This window comes from Triticum aestivum, chromosome 1D, assembly GCF_018294505.1.
Source record: "Triticum aestivum cultivar Chinese Spring chromosome 1D, IWGSC CS RefSeq v2.1, whole genome shotgun sequence".
Lineage (NCBI taxonomy): Eukaryota > Viridiplantae > Streptophyta > Magnoliopsida > Poales > Poaceae > Triticum > Triticum aestivum.
In genome coordinates, this window is record NC_057796.1 from 27199780 (window position 1) to 27221966 (window position 22187).

Below are 22187 nucleotides of genomic sequence, written 5' to 3' on the forward strand. Positions count from 1 at the left end.
TTTGTGTCACAAACCGAGACTAGAGATGCACCTTTAGTCCTGGTTTGTGGAACTAACCGGGACTAAAGATGCTCCTATATAAACCCTTCGTCGAGCCCGAGCTCTCTGTTCTTCCCCTTTCGTCTCCTCTATGTTCTTCCCCTCTTGCTCGAGCTCATCCTCCATTTTTGGAAAAAAAATGTCAAGATTTGAAGGCACCCCACCCATCCAAGTGTTCACAAAGGTTAGCAACTTTGTCCTTTCATCTCTCATTTCTAGATTAGCTCTTGCAATGCCCTATAAGTATAGTGATTTGTGGGTTTTAGTTTGGGAGTATTTATATGTGGTAGTTTATTTGATTTATATGCAATTTGAGCTCAAATTAATTTCTTAGTTTGCATGTGTAGGTGTGGTTTACTTACTGCCTTCCCGTCCCTGTCCTAACGACCATCGATTGCCCGCACCGTCCCGTCGCCGGCACCACCTTGGTGAGCCTCTTGTTCTTAGCCTTTTTATAAAAAAATCATGTTTGTGTGATAGATAGTTACTTGTATAATTTTCTTACCCATACTTTGTTTGTTATACATAGTGGCATGGTTTTGATATCCGTCCCCGTCGGCCCTCGTCCAGTTTATGATTCGGATGTGGTATATTCTCTTTTATAAGTATTTGTTGCATTTCGTGTTTATGATAAATTATGCCCATCAAGTTGACATAGCTATTTTTTATCTAGGAGGTGTGTGAACCGGAAATTCCAACCAACCCTCTTTTGGAGAGGTTAAATTTAGTTGAAAAAGAAAACAATTACATGAAGAAAAAATTGAAAAGAATTGAGTAGGAGAAGATGGAATTGGAGTTGCATGTTGCAGATGTCGTCCATGATCACAAGATCAAGATGGATGCAATGCGCTTGAAGATTAGAAAGATTAGAAAATATGCCATTGATAGTGAGGCTTGGTATCATTATGCTTTTGGATCAATTGTTACCTTAGTTGCGATCTTGATTGCATTTGTTGTTGAATTTAACGCTTTAGCTAGAGAGTTTGTATGTTGTTTTATGAGAATAAGTGTGTATGAACTTGTATTAATTTGGTCTTTTCGGTGCTGTGTAATGAAGATGAGCCGACAATGGATGTACAATGACCGATGCTCTCCCCAGTTCATTAAAGGCGTGCATACTTTTCTGATTGCGGCTGAGGCAAACAAGCGGGCGGATGGTTTTATGTGTTGTCCATGTGCTGTCTGTAAGAATGATCGAAATTACTCTAACTCAAGAACCATTCACATCCACTTGTTTCAGTCCGGTTTCATGTCCGGCTATAATTGTTGGACCAAGTACGGAGAAAGAGGGGTCCTAATGGAAGAGAATTAAGAGGAAGAGGATGACGATAGCTATCTTGGCCATGGGTTCCCTGAATATGATGGTACAACAATGGGGGAAGAAGCTGAGCCAACAATGCGGGAAGAAGCTGAAGAAGAGGCATCAGATGAGTGCTACTTCTTGAGCTTGCGTTGGTTTTTTCCCTTGAAGAGGAAAGGGTGATGCAGCAAAGTAGAGATAAGTATTTCCCTCAGTTAGAGAACCAAGGTATCAATCCAGTAGGAGACAACACACAAATCACCAATACCTGCACAAACAATCAAACTCTTGCACCCAACGCGATAAAGGGGTTGTCAATCCCTTCACGCACTTGCAAAAAATGAGATCTGATAGAGATAGATAAAACTGAACAAAAGATAAAGTAAATATTTTTGGGTTTTTGGTTTATAGACCGGAAAGTAAAAGATTATAAAATAGTAGATCGGAAACTTATATGATGGAAAATAGACCCGGGGGCCATAGGTTTCACTAGAGACTTCTCTCAAGATAGCAAATAATATGGTGGGTGAACAAATTACTGTCGAGCAATTGATAGAAAAGCACAAAGTTATGACGATATCTAAGGCAATGATTATGAAATATAGGCATCACGTCCGTGTCAACCGACCCCTACCTGCATCTTCTACTATTACTCCACACATTGATCGACTCCTTCCTGCATCTAGAGTATTAAGTTCATGAAGAACAGAGTAACGCTTTAAGTAAGATGACATGATGTAGAGGAATAACCTCAAGCAATATGATGTAAACCCCATCTTTTTATCCTCGATGACAAGAATATAATACGTGCCTTGCTCCCCTACTGTCACTGGGAGAGGACACCAAAAGATTGAACCCAAAGCTAAGCACTTCCCATTGCAAGAAAAACCAATCTAGTTGGCCAAACTGAACCGATAGTTCGAAGAAAATTACAAATATATCAAATCATGGAAAAAAGAATTCAGAGAAGATTCAAATAATATTCATAGATAAGCTTATCATAAATCCACAATTCATTGGATCTCGACAAATACACCACAAAAGAAGATTACATCGGATAGATCTCCAAGAACATCGAGGAGAACATGGTATTGAGAATCAAAGAGAGAGAAGAAGCCATCTAGCTACTAGCTATGGACCCGTAGGTCTATGGTAAACTACTCACGCTTCATCGGAAGGGCAATAGAGTTGATGTAGAAGTCCTCCGTGATCAAATCCCCCTCCGGCAGGATGCCGGAAAAGGCCCCAAGACGGGATCTCACGAGAACAGAAGGTTGCGGCGGTGAAAAAGTGTTTTCGTCGATACTTCTGGTGCTTTGGGAATATATGTGAATATATAGGAGGAAGATCTAGGTCAGGAGGCCACCGAGGGGCCCACAAGGTACGGGGGTGCGCCCTACCACCTGGGCGCGCCGTCCACCCTTGTGGCTGCCTTGTGGCTCTTCTGACTTGCAATCCAAGTCTCCTGGGTGTCTTCTAGTCGAAGAAAAATCATCGCGAAGGTTTTATTCCGTTTGGACTCCGTTTGGTATTCCTTTTCTACGAAGCTCAAAAACAAGGAAAAAAAATAGAAACTGGCACCGGGCTCTAGATTAATAAGTTAGTCCCAACAATAACATAAAATAGCATATTAATGCATATAAAAGATCCAAAACAGATAATATAATAGCATGGAACAATAAAAAATTATAGATACGTTGGAGACTTATCAAGCATCCCCAAGCTTAATTCCTGCTCGTCCTCGAGTAGGTAAATGATAAAAACAGAGTTTTTGATGTGGAATGCTACCTAACATATTTATCCCTGCAATTTTCTTTATTGTGGCATGAATGTTCAGATCCATAAGATTCAACACAAAACTTTAATATTGACATAAACAATGATACTTCAAGGATACTAACAAGGCAATTATGTCTTCTCAAAATAACATGGCCAAAGAAAGTTTATCCCTACAAAATCATATAGTCTGGCTGTGCTCCATCTTAATCACACAAAATATTCAAATCATCCACAACCTCGATGACAAGCCAAGCAATTGTTTGATACTTTTGGGTTCTCAAACCATTTCAACTTTCACGCAATACATGAGCATGAGCCATGGACATAGCACTGCAGGTGGAATAGAATATGGTGGTTGTGGAGAAGACAAAAAAGAGGGAGATAGTCTCACATCAACTAGGCGTATTAACGGGCTATGGTGATGCCCATCAATAGATATTAATACGTCTCCAACGTATCTATAAATTTTGATTGTTCCATGCTGTTATATTATCATTCTTGGATGTTTTATAATCATTTTATAGTCCTTTTATATCATTTTTTGGTACTAACCTATTGACATAGTGCCAAGTGTCAGTTGCTGTTTTCTGCATGTTTTTTACATCGCAGGAAAACAATACCAAACGGAGTCCAAACGCAGCGAAACTTTTTTAGGGTTGGTTTGGACCAGAAGACATCTAGTGGGCCATAGCAGTACCTGGGGGTGCACCGAGGGGAGCACAACCCACCAGGGCGCGCCTGGAGGCCCAGGCGTGCCCAGGTGGGTTGTGCCAACCTCAGGTACCCCCTGAATTGCCTCTTTGCTATATAAATACCCCAATATTCCAGAAACCCTAGGGGATTCGACGAAAATCAATTCCAGCCGCCGCAAGTTCCAGAACCACCAGATTTGATCTAGACACCATCACAGAGGGGTTCATCATGCCCATTGGTGCCTCTTCGATGATGCCTGAGTAGTTCTTTGTAGACCTACGGGTACGTAGTTAGTAGCTAGATGGCTTCCTCTCTCTCGTTTGATTCTCAATACAGTGGTCTCTTGGAGATCCATATGATGTAACTCTTTTTGCGGTGTGTTTGTTGGGATCCGATGAACTTTGAGTTTATGATTAGATCTATCTTTTTATCCATGAAAGTTATTGGAGTCTTCTTTGATCTCTTATATGCATGATTGCTTATAGCCTCGTATGTCTTCTCCGATATTTGGGTTTTGTTTGGCCAACTTGATCTATTTATCTTGCAATGGGAAGAGGCGCTTTGTAGTGGGTTCGATCTTACGCTGCTTGATTCCAGTGACAGAAGGGGAACCGACACGTATGTATCGTTGCTACTAAGGATAAAACGATGGGGTCTATTTCTACATAAATTGACCTTGTCTACATCATGTCATCGTTCTTATTGCATTACTCCGTTTCACCATGAACTTAATACACTAGATGCATGTTGGATAGCGGTCGATGTGTGGAGTAATAGTAGTAGATGCAGGCAGGAGTCGGTCTACTAATCTTGGACGTGATGCCTATATAATGATCATTGCCTGGATATCGGCATGACTATTTGAAGTTCTATCAATTGCCCAACAGTAATTTGTTCACCCACCGTTTGCTATTTTTCTCGAGAGAAGCCACTAGTGAAATCTACGGCCCCCAGGTCTCATCTTTATTATATTTGCCTTGGCGATACATTTTTATCTGCTTTTATTTTCAGATCTATTAAACCAAAAATACATAAATACCTTGCTGTAATTTATTTTATTTGGCATTCAATCTATCAATATTTACAACTATCTCACGTCCGTTTGCCAATTTCTGGCGCCATTGCCCGAAAGGGATTGACAACCCCTTTAACAAGTCGGGTTGCCAGTATTTGTTATTTGTGTGCAGGTGTTGTTTACGTAGTGTTGCTTGGTTCTCCTACTGGTTCGATAACCTTGGTCTCATCACTGAGGGAAATACCTACCGTAGTTATGCTGCATCATCCCTTCCTCTTTGGGGAAATACCGATGTAGCTTCAAGCCGAATCAGATATCAATGTGAGTGAGTATGGATTTCAATGCAACGGATGCACTAGAGCTATAAGTTTATGAAATCTCAAAAGAAAACTAAGTGGGTGTGCATCCAACTTGCTTGCTCATGAAGACCTAGGGTAATTTGAGGAAGCCCATCGTTGGAATATACAAGCCAAGTTCTATAATGAAAAATTCCCACTAGTATATGAAAGTGACAACATAGGAGACTCTCTATCATGAAGACCATGGTGCTACTTTGAAGCACAACTGTGGAAAAAACGATAGTAACATTTCCCCTTCTCTCTTTCTCTCTCATTTTTTTGGTTTGGCTTCTTTGGCCTCCCTTTTATTTTTTTCCTCACATGGGACAATGCTGTAATAATGAAGATCATCACACTTTTATTTACTTACAACTCAAAAATTACAACTCGATACTTAGAACAAAATATGACTCTATATGAATGCATCCGGCGGTGTATGTGCAATGTCTCAAGAGTGACATGTTTGAAAGAATTATGAAAGGTGGCTTTGCCACAAATACGATGTCAACTACATGATCATGCAAAGCAATATGACAATGATGGAACGTGTCATAATAAAATGGAACGGTGGAAAGTTGCATGGCAATATATCTCGGAATGGCTATGGAAATGCGATAATAGGTAGGTATGGTGGCTGTTTTGAGGAAGGTATATGGTGGGTGTATGGTACCGGCGAAAGTTGCACGACACTAGAGAGGCTAGCAATGGTGGAAGGGTGAGAGTGCGTATAATCCATGGACTCAACTTAGTCATAAAGAACTCACATACTTATTGCAAAAATCTATTTGTCATCGAAAAAAAGTACTACGCGCATGCTCCTAGGGGATAGATTGGTAGGAAAATCTCGTCTCCGACCGCCACTCATAAGGAAGACAATCAAAAAATACCTCATGCTCCAACTTCGTTACATAACGGTTTACCATACATGCATGCTACGGGAATCACAAACCTTAACACAAGTATTTCTCCAATTCACAATTACTCACTAGCACGACTCTAATATCACCATCTCTATATCCCAAAACAATCATAAGGAATCAAACATCTCATAGTATTCAGTGCACTTTATATGAAAGTTTTTATTATGTCCCTCCTGGATGCCTATCATATTAGGACTAAATTCATAACCAAAGCAAATTACCATGCTGTTTACAGACTCTCAAAGTAATATAAGTGAAGCCTGAGAGTTCATTAATTTCTACAAAATAAAGCCACCGCCGTGCTCTAAAAAGATATAAGTGAAGCACTAGAGCAAATTTCCTAGCTCAAAAGATATAAGTGAAGCACATAGAGTATTCTAATAAATCACGATTCATGCGTGTCCCTCTCAAAAGGTGTGTACCAACGAGGATTGTGGCAAACAAAAAAGTAAAGACTCATATCATACAAGACGCTCCAAGCAAAACACATATCATGTGGTGAATAAAAATATAGCCTCAAGTAAAGTTACCGATAGACGAAGATAAAAGAGGGGATGCCTTCCGGGGCATCCCCAAGATTAGGCTCTTGGCTGTCCTTGAATATTACCTTGTTGTGCCTTGGGCATCCCCAAGCTTAGGCTCTTGCCACTCCTTATTCCACAGTCCATCAAATCCTTACCCAAAACTTGAAAACTTCACAACACAAAACTCAGCAGAAAATCTCATAAGCTCCGTTAGTATAAGAAAATAAATCACCACTTTTGGTACTGTTGTGAAATCATTCTTTATTTATATTGGTGTAATATCTACTGTATTCCAACTATTTCATGGTTCATACCCCCCCAGATACTACCCATAGATTCATCCAAATGAGCAACCAACACATAGAAAACAGAATCTGTCAAAAATAGAACAGTTTGTAGTAATCTAGATACTTCAAATACTTCTGTAACTCCAAAAATTCTTAAATTAGGACAACAGAGACAATTTGTATATCAACCGTGTGTAAAAAAATCAGAATTTTATCCCGCTTCTGTAATTTTTAAAAATTGTGGGACTGGGTGCAAAAGTTTCTGTTTTTCAGCAAGATCAAATCAACTATCACCGTAAGCCATCCCAAAGGTCTTACTTGGCACAAACACTAATTAAAACACAAAAACACATCTAACCAGAGGCTAGATGAATTATTTATTGGAAAACATAACCAAAAAGCAAAGAACAAAAATAAAATTGGGTTGCTTCCCAACAAGCGTTATTGTTTAACGCCCTTATTAGCTAGGCATAAAAACATAGATTTAGTTATTGTCATCTTTGGTATGCAATCCATAAGTAGATCTCATAATAGATTCATAAGACAATTTAATTTTATTTCTAGGAAAGTGTTCCATGCCCTTCCTTGATGCAAATTGAAATCTAAAGTTTCCTTCTTTCATATTAATAATTGCACCAATCGTTCTAAGGAAAGGTCTACCAAGAATAATAGGACATGTAGGATTGCAATCTATATCAAGAACAATGAAATCCACGGGCACATAATTCCTATTTGCAACAATAAGAACATCATTAATCCTTCCCATAGGTTTCTTAATAGTGGAATCCGCAAGATGGAAATTTAAAGAACAATCATCAAATTCACGGAAACCTAACACATCGCATAAAGTTTTTGGAATCGTGGAAACGCTAGCACCCAAATCACACAAAGCATGGCACTCATAATCTTTAATCTTAATCTTAATAGTAGGTTCCCACTCATCATATAGTTTTCTAGGGACATAAACTTCCAATTCAAGCTTTTCTTCAAAAGATTGCATCATAGCATCAACGATATGTTTAGTAAAAGATTTGTTTTGATTATAAGCATGAGGAGAATTCAACATGGATTGCATCAAGGAAATATAATATATTAAAGAACAATTATCATAATTTAATTCCTTGAAATCCAAAAGAGTGGGTTCATCGCTACTTAAAGTTTTGACCTCTCCAATCCCACTTTTATCAATTTTTGCATCAAGATCTAAAAACTCCGCATCATTGGGACACTTTTTAACTAAAGTTGACTCATCTCCAGTCCCATCTTTATCAATATTTATATTGTAAAACAAATATTAAATAGCAGTCACATCAATCACTTTAAGATCTTCATCTTTATTTTCACAAAACGAGAAGAACACGCTTTTACAAACCAATCTCGTTTAGCACGCATCTTAGCGGTTCTTTCTTTGCACTCATCAATGGAGATTCTCATAGCCTTTAGAGATTCATTGATATCATGCTTGGGTGGAATAGATCTAATTTTCAAAGAATCAACATCAAGAGAAATTCTATCCACGTTCCTAGCCAAATCATCAATCTTAAGCAATTTTTCTTCAACCAAAGCATTAAAATTCTTTTGAGAGCTCATAAATTTTTTAACACTATTCTCAAAATCAGAGGGCATCTTACTATAATTTCTAGAAGAATTGTTGTAGCAATTACCATAATTATTAGAGGAATTACTAGGAAAGGGCCTAGGATTAAAATTACCTCTATACGCATTATTACCAAAATTGTTCCTAGCAACAAAATTCACATCCATAGATTCATTATTGTTCTCAATCAAAGTAGACAAAGGCATATCATTAGGATCAATAGAAGCACTCTTTCTAGCAAATAATTTCACAAGTTCACCATCTTTCCACTCAAAACATTAATCTCTACAATCGCATGCACTTTTTTACTAGTGGAAGATCTTTCGGTATGCCATCGAGAATAATTAACCATAATATTATCTAGGAGTTTAGTAGCTTCTCCTAAAGTAATTTCCATCAAAGTAAACTCCCGCGGCCGAATCTAAAAGATTTCTAGAAGCAAAATTCAATCCGGCATAAATTTTTTGTATAATCATCCACAAATTCAAACCATGAGTAGGGCAATTTCGTATCATCAATTTCATCCTCTCCCAAGATTGTGCAACATGTTCTTGATCAAGTTGCTTGAAATTCATAATATCGTTTCGAAGGGAGATGATCTTAGCAGGAGGAAAATACTTGTAAATAAAAGCATCTTTACACTTATTCCATGAATCAATACTATTTTTAGGCAAAGATGAAAGCCAAGTTTTAGCACGATCTCGAAGTTAGAACGGAAATAACTTCAATTTAACAATATCATTATCCACATCTTTCTTATTTTGCATATCACACAACTCAACAAAATTATTCAGATGGAATGCGGCATTTTCACTAGGAAGGCCGGAAAACTGATCTTTCATAACAAGATTCAGCAAAGCGGCATTAATTTCATAAGATTCCGCACTAGTGGCAGAGCAATCGGAGTACTAATAAAATAATTGTTATTGGTGCTGGAAAAGTCACACAATTTGTTATTCTCTTGATCCATCGTGAGAAAGCAAGAAACCGAACACATGAGCATACAAACACTACAAAAAAAGACACATCCGTGACAGTTTGGGCCGAACGAATTTTTTTCCTGTCATACTTATGACACTTCTATGACGATAATTGTGACAAAACCCGGTATCATCATAGATGTGGTGGGCTCCTACTTTTATGACAAAAAATCATGATAGAAAATGGGCTTTTCGTCCTGGGCGGGCCGGAGACGCAGCTGCATGACATTCTTTGGGCCGTCCATGATAGAAAAAACCACAGTAGAAGCGAGGGCGAGGAAAATATCGGGGTGTTCCCGGTTACGGTGGGTGGTCGGGGCCGAGTGATGCACGGAGGTTTGCACGTTTCTCTCGTACACGCATGCGCGTGGGTGCGAGGCGTTGGGCTCTAACTGAACCCGAGCGAGGCGTTCGCCTACTGAACCCGAGCGATTGCACTGCAGGCTACGCATTACTGAACCCGAGCGATCGATCGATGGCTGTTAACTGAACCTGATCGAGCGATTCCTTCGCTGCTGCTGCTAACTGAAGCCGATCGATGCTGCCTCTGGATGAACAGTGAGCGTTGCTGGGTGGGTTTGGATGAGCAGTTCCCGGTGGGGGTGGATGAACAGGACCCCGTGGTGTTGCCTCTGGATGAACAGGACCCCGATCGATCGAGTCGTTTGGGGCTGGATGAACAGGACCCCGTGGAGGGCTGGATGAACAGAACCACCCCGTGGAGGGCTGGATGAACAGTAGATGGTGGAGGGATGGATGAACAGTAGCCCGTGGAGGGGTGGTTGAACAGGAGCCCGTGGAGAGGGCTGGTTGAACAGTAGCCGGTGGAGTAGCGCGCGGTGGAGGCTAGATGAACAGGAGCCCGTGGATGAGCAATCGCAGGTGGAGGCTGGAGGAGGTCGACGGTGGATGAACAGTAGCCCGTGGAGGCTGGAGGGGGTCGACGGTGGAGATGAGCAGTATCCCGTGGAGTCCCGTTTTGCGGTACGCCACACCCCTTCCGATGAATAGGACCCCCGTTTCGACCGTAGCGCTCCAACACAAGTCCGTTTCCTCCGTTTTGCGGTACGCCACGCCCCTCCCGATTAACAGGACCCCGTTTCAACCGTAGGAGGTCCAACGCAAGTCCGTTTCCTCCATTTTGCGGTATGCCAGACCCCTCCCAATGAACAGGATGCCGTTTCGAACGTGGCCAGTCGAACACAAGGCCCTTTCCTCCATTCTGCGGTACGCCAGCCCTCGTTTCAATCGGCTGTTCTATCCAAGCCCTCCGGATGAACACGACGGCGCATTCCGTTCTGACCCAGCCGGTTGGCTCCCCATGAACACGACGACGACGCAGTTTCTCCGTTCCGGCCCAGCCATGTACACGAACCCAGGCCGTATGTATGCGCGAGTAGGCATTCGTGACCGAGCTCGTATGTACGTACGTGGCCGTATTTTCTTTCTTGCACACTGCCGCTGTACGTACGTGTACATGCTATGTGTGCGCCTCTACTACGACACTTGTGCGCCTCTACATCAACCAGTATGTACGTAGACGTTCGCGACCAGAATAACAACGCTACATATGCTTCGACCAGGTGGGTCCCGACTGTTAGGCACTTCCTTGCGTGCGAAGATGTAGCTGGTGGGTCCCAGGAGTCAGGGGGGCGAATCATTTTTTTGCCCGGACGCACTTCCTTGCATGCGAAGATGTAGCTGGTAGGTCCCAGCAGTCAGGGGGAAACGTTTTTTCCGCGAAATACGGTTGCCCGTCCGGTGGGTCCCTGCTGTCAGGTGGAGGAATCATTATTTTCCGCGTAATAAGGAGGCACTTCCTTGCTGCGGCCGTGGACCCAGCTGTCAGCCTCTCCACGTAAAGTCCATGTCCGATGGAAGCCGTTCCTTGACCACGTTGAGCACGCCGCGCCGAGAGCACCAGGGCGGTGGACGATGGCGAGGCCAAGGAAGGGGACGATGCGGAGCCGGGGAAGACGCGGCAGTGGATGCCCACGCGTAGAGGAGTATGAGGGTTCACTGGTTTGCTGCGGTGTGAAGCTGCCGTCGCCGTAGAATAACAGGGGGTGTGGGTGAGTAGAGGGATGGCTTGGCCAGTGGTGGGAGTAGTAGGGGTGGTGAGGCCTCCGCGGCATCGCAGCCGGCCAAGGGAGGCAGGAGGACGAGGCACGACCGGCGCTGGTTTCGGCGGCTGGAGCAAGAAGACCAGAGGTTGAAGAAACACTACGGCCGTTGGATGGACATTGTATGGTCACTGGAGCTAGAATCGTTCATATTGACTAAGTTGACAAAGCCCTCCGTCCCCGTCAACTTAGTTGGCCCACAAGTCAGCGTCCCACTATTGTGGGTCCCAGCTAGCAGGGGGTATTCTTTTTTTGTGCGTAATAAGGAGGCACTTCCTTGCGTGCGAAGATATAGTTGGTGGGTCCGACCTGTCAGTGGTGGGAACGTTTTTTTTCACGAAATACAGAGGCCCTTCCGGTGGGTCCCAGCTGTCAGGTGGAGGAATCATTATTTTACGCGTAATAAGGAGGCATTTCCTTGCGTGCGGCCATGGACCTAGCTGTCAGCCTCTCCACGCACAGTCTACTTCCGATGGTGTTGTTCGTTGACCACATTGACCACTCCACGCCGAGCGCATCCAAGGTGGTGGACGACCGCGAGGCCCCGGACAGCAACGAGCCGGAGATGGGAAGACGCGGGAGTAGAGTCGCAGACGGAGAGGTGTATGAGGGTTAACTGGTTCTGGTGCGGTGTGGTTCGGCAGTCGGTGGAGAAGAACAGGAGGTGTGGAGGGGTGGAGGGATGGCCTGGCCAACGGTGGAGTAGCGCTTCACAGTGAAGCGTGCTACGCAGAGCTGCTAGCAGTAGGAGGCAGGAGCAGGTGGTCCCGGCGGTGCTGGAGGAAGAAGACGAGAGATTGAAGATGGATGCCGGTCGTTGGATGTAAATCCAACGGCTAACGATGTCAGAATCATTTGTTAACAAAGTTGACAACGACTTGCGTTGGCTTCGACCTATTGGCCCACATTTCAGCCTCCAAAAATGTGGCACGTATTCAACCCATTTTTTCAGAATTTGCAGTATTTTTTTGCGGGGTAGAATTTACGGTCAATTTGATCTCTTTTTTTTTTTGAATTACAGTCCATTAGCTGGGCTGGGTGAACAAATAATTTAGCGTCCATGCGGCCCATTTATAGTTTTCCTAAAAAATTATAGGCCATTTGCACTTTCTCGAAATACACGATTTTGCTGGGCTGATTCTAGTTATAATGTTGGGCTGGGTGCAGCAATGTTATCAAAAAATAAACAGGGGCTGAGCATTTTGTTATATATATATTTAAATAAGAAGTGATTTATTATTACATTGGTCCTTAAATCTTACCAAGCTTTTGTACACAATCACGAGGATTTTCGTTGCCAAGAAAATCCAGGATTTTCTTGTTAAGAAATTATTTTTATAAGTTAATAAGATGTGGATATTGCTTTCTTACATATGTAAGTATCTGTTAAATATATGATGACAATAACAATAATATATAATAACATATAAAATAATTTAAATATATATAATATAGTTAGAAGGGAAACATAAGTTGGACCAGGCGTTCCTATTCTTATATAGAAAAATAGAACAGACCTCTGCGTTTTCTTCAAAAAAATACATAAATTGGGCTGCCGATGTTTCATGTAAAATAAAACCTCAGATGGGAGGTCAATAGGCCGGTCGATACATGACGACCCTTAAGAAAATACAAACAGGCCTATGGACCTCCCATCCGAGGTCGTGGGCTACACATGTTAAAAAAGAAAGCCTAGACGGGGCAGTCCAAAACCCAGCTGATACTTGCTGCCCCAGTGATCATAAATGATACCTGCCAGCTCCCCGGATTCGTTGTGAATTTATCTCCTATAGTAACTACGTTGAAGCACCTAAAAAAATATAACTATGTTGACAAACCCGTGGGCCCTAACGTCTGTATAGCATTAGGAGGAAGTATTTTTTCGATGAGGCACTTGCTTGCGTACGGCCATAGACCTGGTGGGTCCCGACTGTCCGCCTCTCCACGTATAGTCCTCTCCAGATTCCTCTCGTTTGTTCAGCATGTTCACAACGGCAGACAGCGGCGTCGCGGTGAGCGCACAAAGGCGCAGGAGGAGATCCGACCACCTGAGGAAGTGCCTTATTAGTAACGAAACAACTGAACTAGCCTAGTGGTCGAGTGACACTACCCGATAGCTGTTCCATCCGGGTTCGATTCCACCTGTGCAGAGAAAATATCTCCAATTTTTTTGCCTCTGCCTTTATTGACATGTGGGTCCCAATTGTCATCTACGCACACCACGTCCAACACTTGCCAAAACTTCGTCCCTCGTTTTCTCTGTTTTTCGCACACTCGACATTGTGTGGGCATTTTGAAAATAGCATGTCTTTTTGTCTGTGCATCATATGAAGATGTGCTATGCATGAATGTTGATCAGCATGATGTTAACTGGCTGGTAGTTCCAGTTTCGACCATGAATAAAACTTCCAACATGATGTTAACACTGTTTGAAAAGGCCGTGTTAATATAAATGCTCTGCCTCTGAAAGTTGCAGTTTCTTATCTGAAACTGAACTTGGAGTTTCTTATCAACTGAAACTTGCAGTTTATTCTATGAGAATCACATTGTCTGCACTTTTATACTCCTATGAAACTACATTTTTGAAGTGCTAAAAATAGATCTATAGAATTCATAAAATACTTCATATGCTCAATACTTCAAATATGAAATTCAAAAGACATTCATATCTGAAAGTACTCTCAAAATACACAACACAAAACACAATTCACAACCTGCAAATACTGACAACCCTAAGCTCCTCCTGACAATTCACAACCTGCCCGACTATTGGGCTGGGGGGGGGGGGCGCAGTCCCTCCTATTCCTCGGCGGCAGACAGCCGCCCCGTGAGACAATGTGAACGATGAGGGAGAGGATGGCGGGGAAGCATCGACGGGCCAACTGTTTTTCTCCTCTTGCAGTTGGGTTCGGTCGACGAAGACTCCACCGGCTCGCTCTGGCATGACACCCTCACAAACGGCACCCTGTAGATGCTCGATCCTTCAATCTCTGGTGGATGCTCCATCTGGGATTGATACTCCCACCACCGCTCCCTCACGATCGGATTCGGTGAATCTGTTTGCTCCATGGCCCAGAGGAGCAGCTCTATGTACTCCCGCGCGACTCCCTCCGGGAGTATCGCCGCCTTTTCGCTCTGTCGCAGATATTTGGCCATGGATGTCGCCGTCGCCGTCGCCGCTAGTTGGTCCTTGTTGTCAAACCAAGACTGTATCTCCAACATCCTAGTTAGCTTCACAGGGTCGCCGTCTGTGATCCTCACGTATCGGTTGTACTCCTCCATCGATCTACTTCTCCACAGCACATTCACTCGCCGACGGTGGTTTTTGAATGGAAGAGGAGAGGAGCAGCGCTGGTTTTGGATTAGAACGGGAGAGGAGCGACGCTGCTTTTGGATTGGAACAGGAGAGGAGGGGTGGTGGTTTTGAAATGGAAGAGGAGAGGAGTGACGCTGGATTTAGATTGGAACAGGCGAGGAGTGGCGGTGGTTTAAGAGGAGAAGAGCGGAAGAGCGGCGCTGGTCTTGGAAGTATTTTTTTTGTTTTGCGTATTTTGGGTCAAAGTTTGACCATGTACTGTATTTGACAAGCAAAATGTGAATGCATGTCACCAAAAATTGTATCGTTTGGTTTGTATCTGAATGTACTTTCGAATTATATTATTTTTTCAACGTATAACATATATTTTATTTGCAAAAATCATGGTCAATTATGACCCAGAATAAAAGGGAGGCTAGTTAATGTGGGGTCGCTTTCTTAATTGAAGTGCAAATTGATTTTGATTTTGATCCAGTCACAGCGCGCCGGCCCTCTCGTCCAATCCTAAATTGCTGCCGCACGCTCCTCTCCCTCTTCTCCATTGCAAAACCACCTCCTCTCCTCTCCGTCATCTCCATTCAAAAACCACCGTCTCGCCTCTCCCTCTTCTCCATTGCAAAACCACCTCCTCTCCTCTCCATCATCTCCATTCCAAAACCACCGTGTCGCCTCTCCCTCTTCTCCATTGCAAAACCACCTCCTCTCCTCTCCATCATCTCCATTCCAAAACCACCGTATCGCCTCTTCCTCTTCTCTATTGCAAGACCACCGTCTCTCCTCCCATCTTCCAAAGCTAGCACCGGGCCACTCAGAAGGACATTTATGGAGAGGATGCAGCAGCGAATCAGGCAGATCGCCGGCGGCGACCAGGCAAAGTTAGCCAGGTTGAAGCAGATCCTTACTTAGTTTGACAATGAGTGGGAGATTTTGAGGACGGTGAGGGCCATGTGGCAATGCATGCGAAAGAGCGAGACGGCGGCGATGAGGGCGGCGATGTACATGTACTCCTCGGCGGCAGTCGCGCCGCAGTCCTTCGAGTTCATCGAGTATCTCCTCTGGGTGATGGAGCAGATAGATTCGCCCGAGGCGAAAGTCAGGTGGAGGTGGTGGGCGTACAGGTCGAAGGTCGAGCACCCAGTGGATAACGAATCGATCGAGTACGGTGTGCCGTTCGTGAGGGTGCAGAGCCAGCCGGAGCCACAGGAATATTCGTTCTCCCACCGCAAGAGGAGGCCGGATGGCGCGACGTCGCTTCCCCGCCGTTCTCCACGGTTCCCTCGATGCTAGCCTTGTTTCAACGGCGGCGGTAGGGTTTAAGGTAAGCTTCGCAAATCATGCTTACAATCAGTCTCCGAGTACTACGCCAATCACCCTTAAATAGCTCTGGACCTTTGGGTCAAAGTTGTGACACTGTGTACAAATAAAGAAAAATAGATTGGTGCTTCTTTCAGAAAAGAGTACTCCCTAGAAAACTGCCAATATAAGCTACTAGTATTTGGTTAGAGGATTTGCTGCCGAGAAAGATCCGTCCATAGAGATCGCCACACATCCCACTGGTGGTGGTGGATTCCAATGCGTGCATGGAGCATGGTTGGTGTCGGTAATTTTTACTTGGCACACCTCGCACTCTGCATATATGCCGGTTCCATCCGTACATTTGTGCAGTTCCACCAAAATGCAGCTGAATAACCCAGTTTGCACAGATAATGAAAAATCGTGATTACATTATAGTGGCACTAGTTGATGAAACACGCAAAATAAATAGAAGGAAATGTTGCGATAGTATCATAGTATGCCATGCTGCGAGGGCGAGATGGGCCCTGCGATGCCTCATACGGTACACCACACCTCATACTGGAAATCGTCCCAAGTCTCCCCGATACACCTTCTGCCAGTGATGAACATCAGTGTACAATGGTAGTACAAGGAGGGGCCTTGAGACATTCAAATCTCTATTTTTGTGCAGATCAACTAAAATGAAGCACCCCGGTTTGCAGAAACGCTTAAACATTAACAATGGGACTAGTTGATGAAACATACATTAACAAAGAGAAGCACTTTCTTTATCTACATTGGAAATGAAATGATAGAGAGGACACTCGCACTATTTTAACTATATTATTACTTCATTTTAGCAATGACACTAGGGTCGAGCAGGTGTCAAACGAGGTGTACCGTGCGTCGCAAGGATGAATGCTGGGGGTGCTTAGCTGGGATGCTGAAGCTGGCTCTTTCAGTCCCTATCTTCCCCCTGATGTTTTTGTGGTAGCATTTGGGTTGCAATCCAAACTTGGTCGAGCTGGTGCTGCGTCCCCCTACCTGCCTAGCTTATGTGGCAAACTTGTCTCCTGCTAGTACTCAGTCCGTTCTAGTAGTAGTTGCATAACTGCCCGTTTACACTGAGATGTTGTCGGATAATGGTTCTCTATGGTTGGGTTTCTTTAATGAAATCGGAGGGAACACCCTCTTTCGATATATAAAAAAAATAGTGGCAGTAGCGGTGCCAAAACATTGCCTCAAATTAATAGTGCCATTAGATTAAGGTGCAAAATAATGACATTACTGCTTTATCATGGCAGTGCCAAAACAGTAGCACAAGAGCAGGATCAACATGCAGGATCTTCGGCAAACGGTTAGACCAAAAAGGAACATACCTCCTGATGGGAACCATATCTGAAGTCAACACCATCGTAGAAGGGATGACACGAGTCACCAACATGGATGATTCAATTCATGGGACCTTTTGGTGCAGTTCACCTAAAATGAAGCAATGTCCCATGAGCTAGCAGCTTCTTTTTTTTAAGAAAAGGGCTCCAGCCCCAGTTCCATTTCCATCAGAAAACGAAACCCACAGAGCTTCTTCTTCATTAGTTGCAATAAAATTGAGCAACATCAAGGTTGGTTGTGAAGCTCCTGGAATGTTCAACTCTAATTTGGATATCATTTGTGCAGTTCAACTAAGATCAAGCGTGAAATGTATATCTCTGTTTGCACAAAAAAAGGTGGAAAGGAGGGTGACTAACAAGTGATGAAACATGCATCAAATGAAAAAAGCATGTTCCTTATCTGAATGGCAATCGTACAAGGACAATAGCAATTTCTAGCAGCATTGCTAGATATTAGTGTGGGCATTAGATTAACTATGACAACCGTTAAATACGACATTACTTTAATGGTGCCATTGCTTCATTTTACCAGCAACATTACATTAACAGCTGCTACAGAGTCAGTATTTGGGCATGGGAGAGTAGGCGGACCAGGACAGTTGCATCTCTAACGAAAAGAAGCAACTTAACTTAATGGGAAATTTAGCAGGACATGAAAAAAAGTGCCATTGATTCATATTATTGGAGGCATTACATTGAAAACAACATTGGTTTAACGTGTCCTTACTTTTAACTGTGCGACTCCTACATTTTACCAATGGCATTACATGAGAGCAGCTCGGGGCAACAAACATCAGAAGAGGATATTTGGGTTGGTCCCGTTTTTGTTCGGTATATAGCCACCTTATACTGTGTGAGGCTAGGAAATCTAGTGCTGGACTTACTCTGTTGACTTGTCCCCCAGTCCCCACTTTCTTTCCTTTTTCATCCAATAGATTGGGTTTATATTGAGTTTGTACTGCGTTCCCTTTATTTCCCTATTAGACCTAGAGACCAGTTGGATAGCTAGTCTCTACTACTTTTTGCCCCCATTATTTCCTCTTTCGACCAAGTCCTAGATTCAGGTAACAAATCTTCCCCCACCCCACCCCTTTCTTCCTTGTTTGAACCAAGTAGTACTAGATTCGAGTGCATGAACTAGTTTTACCTCTTAACAGTAAAAAATTAGGTGGTTTTCGATCCTATCTACGAGGGGGCCTGAGAAATAGTAAAAGATACAAATGCAGCGACGTCAGGAGCTCGGGTAGTAGAGCAAGGCCGGTTTCGAAGGAAGTTATACCTGAGGGTCGCCGGGATGTCGCTAGGTGGGCGGCGGGAGGCCGGATCTGCCCACACTACGACAGCGAGGAAGAAGGGGTGGGAGGCCCTCCCTCGCCAGCGATGCTTGGGAGAGAACGGCATGGCACGCTAATCGGGACGCGCCGGCAGTGGGTAAGAGCCGTCGCCGAGGATGACCACGTGAACGTTGCACCTTCTCACCTTCCCCGGCGGACAGGATCCGGCTGGATCTGTGACCAGCAAAGAGCAGAGAGAGAGAGAGAGTGGCCACCGCTGTCGTGTTTAGATCTGGAGAGGACGAGACGGTGTGAAGAGAGCAACACTAGCAAGCAAGCGCGGAGGCTCCTGCCTATATAGTGGAGCACTAGTTTTCTTTTGTCTACCGGAGCCGGCTTGACCTCGGGAATGATTGTCGAGAAGTCTTCATGCACATGCCCCATAGGCGCAGTTGTCGTCATTTTGATATGAAGCACCGGATTATAACATATAACACGAAAAAATGCCACATGACAAGAAATCATAACCTCACTACCCAAAGGAGACAAGATGAATCCCGATGGACAAACTAGACGAGGATCAAAGCTCAAATTAAAGATAAACTCATAGAAAAGGGGTCCGTCGATAGATGTCCTAATTAACATAGCCGACTTGACCTAGATGGCAGCCGAGTAGTCTTCGTGCATGTGCCCCCAATGACTAGCCCAACTCAGTTGTCGCTATTTAACCCTCGCGGTGATCCGAAGCACATGACACCTATTTTTGTGAGATGACAAGAAACCTTTTTTTAGATTTCTCACCAGAACTACAACCCTGTACAACACAGCCTGCACGATATGTAGACGATAGCCAATCCAGGCGTGTCTGCTGGAGTCTGGTCACATGCATGGACGAACTGATCTTCCGTGTCTTGCGGGGATCATCCAGGTACCAACGTATGTACTCCTACAACACTTCTCTAGTAGTACTATCGCTTGTCTCTCTCTTCTATTAACTCACCCGCTTGCGGGGTCGGGGAGTGTGCCTATGGTCGGTTCTCAATTGCGGTCCCACATGTGTGTGCAAACGCAATATGACGCGCATTCCATTCGGAGAGCGGCGTGCCAGACCGACCGACCGGCTGGGGTGCGACGTGAACGCGACGGGCGTGCTGTATACTCCGTACATGTGTACCGCAGTTTTCTTGAGGCTTTGATCCATGGCGCAATCCATGGATACAAAATTAGTATACTGTACTATTTAAAAGTCGAGGGCGGGGCTTTTCCTGCGTGGTAGGCGGGGCAGTTCCGGCTAGTCGGTTCGACAGAGATGTGAGACGATGAGGGAGTAGGCTGCTGCAAACGTAGGGCTGTGTGATTTGACAGTGAGTTACTGCTGGACAGGTGGGGCCCCGTGATTTGACTTGCCATTATCATTTTAACTGCGGCGCTACGACCGGCGTGAGTCTCCCGATTCCTGACCACCTCTATACAGGTACCTCTCCCAATGCTCCACCATGTAGAGGCTGGCTCTTGCATGAGAGCCCACTCTTCCACTTTTTCCTCGCCTGTTTCCTCCACATATGCAAAAATGCCATGTAAAGCGGGCTTATCGCCCACTATTGTACTCCCTCCATTCCAAAATAGATGACCCAACTTTGTACTCCCTGCCTTCCAAAATAGATGACCCAACTTACTTGCTCCTACAGGTGCTAAGCTTGCCACATAGGCATAAAGTCTAATGTGGTAAGTTAATTAAGAAGAGAGAAACTAGTTTGGTGACCCAAGGAAGAAATGGTGCTAAGCGCGTGTACCTAGGTGAAAAGACAAGTTTGAGTCTATAGTTAATTAAATGAAGCAAACTTAGCAACAAAAAACTAAGCACCTATGCATTGGGGTCTTGATTGCTAAGCCATTTAATGCCCTTAGCACCTCATCTAAGCACCATTTCATTGAAAGAGGTCACTCCTTGGCAAATGCAATAAATACTACGAAGAAGGGGATAGAGAGAAGTAAAAAAAATACTCTTATAGCCAACCTTATAGCTAACCTTGTTGTAGTACGAGTGACTAAGTGATGACTATGTATGACATGGCAACATCAAATAGCCTAACGCACCATGTTAAATCTCCAAGGGCGCGACCGCGCGAGTGAGGCGACGGTCGTGGTAGGCGGCGCGACCATGATACAGGCTGCTGGCAGCCCTTGGATCTGAGATCGAACGGTCGCATGCTAAGTTGCTGAAAATTTGAAGAATAACCCTCCAGGATAGGATATTCATCCATAGGTCTAGAATCACGCCATGCAACCATTCGATCTCAGATCCAAGGGCTCTCGGAAGCCCGTATCATGGGAGAATGGAAAGCTTCGTATCACCTGTAATTTTCCCGATGCTTGACATGACATCGAAAGCCGTTTAATTGGGCGTCGGGTAGACATGATATCTAATTGGGCCCCCATAGCACTGTGCATGAATCCATTTATCCAGCAGGCAAGCCACTACCCTGCCGTTCGCACGCCCCACTCAGCATTTTTACAATCGAAAAACCGCTGGCAGTTCGCTCCTACTCATCCCCGGACGTCCTTTAACATTACGGCAGTTCGCTCCTAGTTGTCCCATCCTGTCACATTACGACAGTTCCACTAATCCTAACCCTCCTCCCAAATTCATGGCGTCCCAAATCTCCATGATCGGCGGTGAGTACAAGGTTAGAACCATCACCGGCGATGAGTTCGACGTCATCTACACCCGTTCATCCGTGACGATGAAAGGATGCCTTGCTCGCTTCAGTCGCATGTTCGAAAACTCAAATGATGAGGGGGTCGCTGGGCTAGATGTTGAGTACACCACAGTCCTGGGACAAGAGAAGGATCCAAAGGAGGAAGAGAAGAAGAAGCCCGCCGTGATCCAGGTTTGCGTGTATGACTTATGCTTGGTTTACCACATATGCCATTGCGACGTTGAGTGCGAGGAATTTAAGAACTTCCTCAAGGGTGGCCTAGTCAAATTCGTTATTGTAGACTTCACGAACGACAAAAGAGTTCTGGGTCGGATAGGCCTCATTGTAGGCAACCCCTTCGACCTCCAGAAGAATCGGCTGCTGCCCTCCCGTGGTCAGCCTTCAATGCTGACCCTGGCAGGAGCCATGGTTCATCCTTCGTACGGTAAACTAGAGAAACCTCCGTACACGTTTGATCGTTATGCATGGCAGTGGAATGTACTAGATATAGACCACATCCACTATGCTGTAATGGATGGCTACCTTTGTTTCAATATCTACAAGGGTTGGATGAAGAGCAAGAGCCAAGTGTGCGGTTCAAGCAAAGAAGTATTGGCCAAGAGGAAGAGGGACAAGG